The sequence below is a fragment of the Temnothorax longispinosus genome, chromosome 6 (assembly GCF_030848805.1).
Source record: "Temnothorax longispinosus isolate EJ_2023e chromosome 6, Tlon_JGU_v1, whole genome shotgun sequence".
Classification (NCBI taxonomy): Eukaryota; Metazoa; Arthropoda; class Insecta; order Hymenoptera; family Formicidae; genus Temnothorax; species Temnothorax longispinosus.
Genome location: NC_092363.1, coordinates 7,595,603 through 7,601,189, shown reverse-complemented (window position 1 = coordinate 7,601,189; position 5,587 = coordinate 7,595,603).

Genomic DNA, 5,587 nt, shown 5'->3' with positions numbered 1-5,587 from the left:
TCGGCTCCAAAGTTTAGTTAAATCTTGGCTACGATTCTCCATAGCCTCGCCAAGTCTCCACCGAGACACCAACTGATCAGTTCTCTCAGTTTCAGCGTCGAAGATGCGTTCGAATGGTGCGATAGTGGGGTACCGCGAGTCAAGGCGATCATGAGTTAGGTCGTACCTATCATTCAATTTGTCTGAAGCTAAACAGAATATTGTAAGCTGACAATCGCAACCAGAAAAATATGAGATAAGTATGTCTGAAATACCCTCTTTTCCTGGATATCGCATCTTTTTACTCTAATATCACACGAGAAGAAAAAAATATTGGGAAACCCGTAGACGTACGTCCGATAAGTTACCGCCAATTTTGCATGTTACTTCAAAATTTATCAGCAGAATGTTTTGCACAATTCTAAAGCTGGAGAACGGCGGCAGAAGAGGAAAATATAGAATTTTTCTCGGAGTAGTTGCGCAAAAATTTAATGATGTATTTCCGAGTAGAACATAAGTTTTGGGCATTTTATTCGAGTTGATGGAAATTTAGTGACATCTATGTGAGAGACGAATGTCTGTAGCCATTTGAGGATTTGCAGGAACTGACTTGAAACGATGTCTTGACGATCAACGATTGGAGGACACGCTAAAACCGGTCAATTTGTGTTTGCCGTGCGATTGCATATGTCGGTGAAAAGTACGTGCGACTCCGACATGAACAGCATTGAATCTTGTTTAAATGATCTTGTCACGAAGTGATGTGGATTGTGATTTTAACTTCTTTCCTTTCTCGTTTGATTATTATTTATAACATTTTCTAAGAAAATTACAAGGTTACAATAGGTAACGCATATATTTAGAAAACAGGAAACAATTTTTATTATTACATCTAAATATTTTTTTAAGACTTATAAAATAGTATAACGTGTAAAAAGAGTACATACGTAAATCATAACTTAACTTTGTAGGTTAATTTTACATATTTAACCATTGTTTTTATATGTATATGCTAGACAGACAAAACTTAAGTCGTTAGATTTATATTTAATATATCTCTATTTTATATATTTCTAGTTATGAGCAGAATTTCTGACAATATTTTTTGTATTTTTTATAATGTTTTGTGATGTAAAATGTTGATAATGCATTTAATAAGTTAAATAATACAATATATGACGGAACATAAACGCTTCGGTAATATCATAATACGTATCATGATACAATTTATTCTTAATTATTAATAAGTCCACAATGACAGGTATATAGTTACATTTGTATCAATTTATATATTCCATTTTATATTCATAATAAATGCATTACGATAATAGGAATCACTAAAAAGTCAGAAATACGTGACTTTCAGTCGTGACTTCAAATAAGCTTTACGTAAAAAGCTTGTCGATTAATACATCTTGCGTTCTGAGGCGAGTGACTAGGGTCTACGTGGAGATTTGCTGTAAAATCCAAGATTGGTATTTGGCCACGTCGACAAAAACGACGAACTTTGTGAGATCGCACAATATTTCATTGCCGAGCACCGACCGCGAAACGACGCCACGCAACTGATTAGCTATGGCACGCCGTTTTGCTATTTATTAATAAGATTTTTTAATCTAAAATAAAAATTCAGTAATTGATTTAAACTGAAGTAGATAGTTTTTCGGAACCATTTTTATTATGTCATAACATAATAAAAATGAATTAAAATTATGTATTCACGTAAAATTAATTCAAAATAAAAATTTTATGAATAAATAGCAAAACGGCGTGCCATACATAGAGAAAGTTTATATGTCGAATTACTTTTATGTCAAGACATAATTTTAATTCATTTTTATTATGTCATGAGATAATATTAATGTATTTTTATTATGTCGTAACATAATAATAATTGCAGAAATTTAAATTATGTAAGCTATCATAGTAATTCAGTAAATTAAAATTATGCTGCAACATAATAAAAATTCACGAATTAAAATTATGTCATGGTTAATAGAATTTCAGTGAATAAAAATTATGCCATGACATAATGAAAATTGAAAATTAGAATTACGTGCTACTATCATTTCAATCCTAGATTTCATATAAAATTTAATTTGAAAGAAATTTTTATTATGTCAAGACATAATATTTATTCGGAATTCCCATTATGTACATAATTTTAATTCTCGAATTTTTATTATGTACATAATTTTAATTCTTGAATTTTTATTATGTACATAATTTTAATTCTTGAATTTCCATTATGTACATAATTTTAATTCCTGAATTTTTATTATGTACATAATTTTAATTCTTGAATTTCCATTATGTACATAATTTTAATTCCTGAATTTTATTATGTACATAATTTTAATTCTTGAATTTCCATTATGTACATAATTTTAATTCCTGAATTTTTATTATGTACATAATTTTAATTCTTGAATTTCCATTATGTACATAATTTTAATTCCTGAATTTTTATTATGTACATAATTTTAATTCCTGAACTGCCATTATGTACATAATTTTAATTCTTGAATTTCCATTATGTACATAATAGAAATTCAAGAATTAAAATTATGTACATAATTTTAATTCCTGAATTTTTATTATGTCTAGACATAATAAAAATTCATCCAATTTTTATTATGTCTAGACATAATTTTAATTCTGCCGCTAGGGAATTTTTAAGTCGATTCTTATGAATCAAGCTTGAATTCGATGTCCACGTGTCTCAGGTTGCCGATGACGAGGTCCAGATAGTGCGCTTCATAGTTTTCGGTGTCTACGTGTATTAATACCTTGAATTCGATGTCCACGTGTCCCAGGTTGCCGATGACGGGGTCCAGATAGTGCGCTCCATACATAGATTTCGGTGTCTAGGTGTATTAATACCTTGAATTCGATGTCCACGTGTCCCAGGTTGCCGATGACGGGTTCCAGATAGTGCGCTCCATAGTTTTTGGTGTGTGTGTCCAGGTGTAATAATACGTTGAATTCGATGTCTAGGTGTCCTACGTTGCCGATGACGAGGTCCACATAATGCGCTCCGTAGTTTTCGGTGTCTAGGTGTATTAATACCTTGAATTCGATGTCCACGTGTCCCAGGTATAATTTCGTTTTACAACTTAGCATGTACTTTATGTTGTAAAGCGAGGTCCACGCAGCCTACCGGCGGGGTGGGTGCGGGGAAGGGGGGGAACCGAAGGCCCCCTTTTCGCACCCCCCCCCCGTTGTGTGTGTGTGGGCTTCCCACAAACCACCATGTTTTTTTATCTTTTTGCGATTTTCTGCCGATGTTAAGGCCCGTATTCATATGGCAGTTTTATAGATGTTAGCCTTAAATTGATAGAAATCGTTTTTTTTTTTTCGTTTTTAAGACTAATAATAAACCAACAAACGCTAAAATTAGACCAGCAATTATCAGCAAACAATTACGCATCAATAAGGCTTTTTTGAAATTAAAAATAAAATTTTTCCGGCTAACTTAATGCTAATTTTTCTTTTTAAATTAAAAAAAAATTAAGAACCAACAAACGTTGTAATTAGGCCAACAATCACCAACAAACGACCAACAAACGATAAAAAAATATGAAAATTAATAAAGTCGAAGTTGACCGGCTAAGTTACCGGAGCTGTACACACGTACGGCGTCAGAAATGCCTTTACACCAAAATGGCTACTATTGGGGCACATCAGCCATTTTGGTGTAAAGGCATTTCTGACGCCGTGTGTACATAATAAAAATTCATGAATTAAAATTATGTACATAATAAAAATTCGGGAATTAAAATTATGTACATAATAGAAATTCAAGAATTAAAATTATGTACATAATTACGAATATTGCAGTTAAAGTGCAGTTTAAAATGCATTTAGTGCATAAAGTGCACCCGTACTCCTGTCGATCCTTAAGAATCGGCAGGAGTCACGGTGGAGACCTGTGTCAGGTTGGGTTAGCTGCGAGTTTTTTTTTATTATAAATTTTTAAGAGCCAAAATGAAAAATCCGGCTCTGTACCGGGTTACGGCTGATCTTACTGATTAAAACGAGCATAATTTTAATGAGATTTGTTAATTAATTTGACTAAAATTTAGGATAAACGAATCCGTAATTTCGACATGTTGGCCGGTCGGAATTACGAATTTGTTTTTCCAAAATTTTAGCCAAAATAATTAACAAATCTCATTAAAATTAGACATGAAATTCAACGTATTATTACGACACCGAAAACTATAAAGCGCACTATCTGGACCTTGTCATCGGCAACCTGGGACACGTGGACATCGAATTCGAGGTATTATTACACCTGGACACCGAAAACTATGAAGCGCACTATCTGGACCCCGTCATCGGCAACCTGGGACACGTGGACATCGAATTCAAAATATTAATACACGTAGACACCGAAAACTACGGAGCGCACTATCTGGACCTCGTCATCGGCAACCTGAGACACGTGGACATCGAATTCAAGGTATTAATACACCTAGACACCGAAAACTACGGAGCGCACTATGTGGACCTCGTCATCGGCAACGTAGGACACCTAGACATCGAATTCAACGTATTATTACACCTGAACACACACACACACACACACACACACACACACACACACACACACACCGAAAACTATGGAGCGCACTATCTGGACCCCGTCATCGGCAACCTGGGACACGTGGACATCGAATTCAAGGTATTAATACATGTAGACACCGAAAACTATGAAGCGCACTATCTGGACCTCGTCATCGGCAACCTGAGACACGTGGACATCGAATTCAAGCTTGATTCATAAGAATCGACTTAAAAATTCCCTAGCGGCAGAATTAAAATTATGTCTAGACATAATAAAAATTGGATGAATTTTTATTATGTCTAGACATAATAAAAATTCAGGAATTAAAATTATGTACATAATTTTAATTCTTGAATTTCTATTATGTACATAATGGCAATTCAAGAATTAAAATTATGTACATAATGGCAATTAAGAATTAAAATTATGTACATAATGGCAATTCAGGAATTAAAATTATGTACATAATAAAAATTCAGGAATTAAAATTATGTACATAATAGAAATTCAAGAATTAAAATTATGTACATAATAGAAATTCAAGAATTAAAATTATGTACATAATGGAAATTCAAGAATTAAAATTATGTAGATAAAAATTCAAGAATTAAAATTATGTACATAATAGAAATTGAAGAATTAAAATTATGTACATAATAGAAATTCAAGAATTAAAATTATGTACATAATGGAAATTCAAGAATTAAAATTATGTAGATAAAAATTCAAGAATTAAAATTATGTACATAATACAAATTGTAAAATTAAAATTATGTACATAATACAAAATCGGCAATTACAATTATGTGCATAATTTTAATTTCCGAAAACATTTTATGTCATAACATAAAATAAATTCAGAATTAATATTTTGTCTAGACATAATTTTAATTCTGCATTTTCAATTATGTAATAGCTTAATAATAATTCAATGAATTATAAATATGTCTAGACATAAAATAATTTTTTTCTTTGAGTATCAATTTAATTTGGTAGAATTTTTATGATAGTATTAAATAGCAAAACGGCGTGCCATAG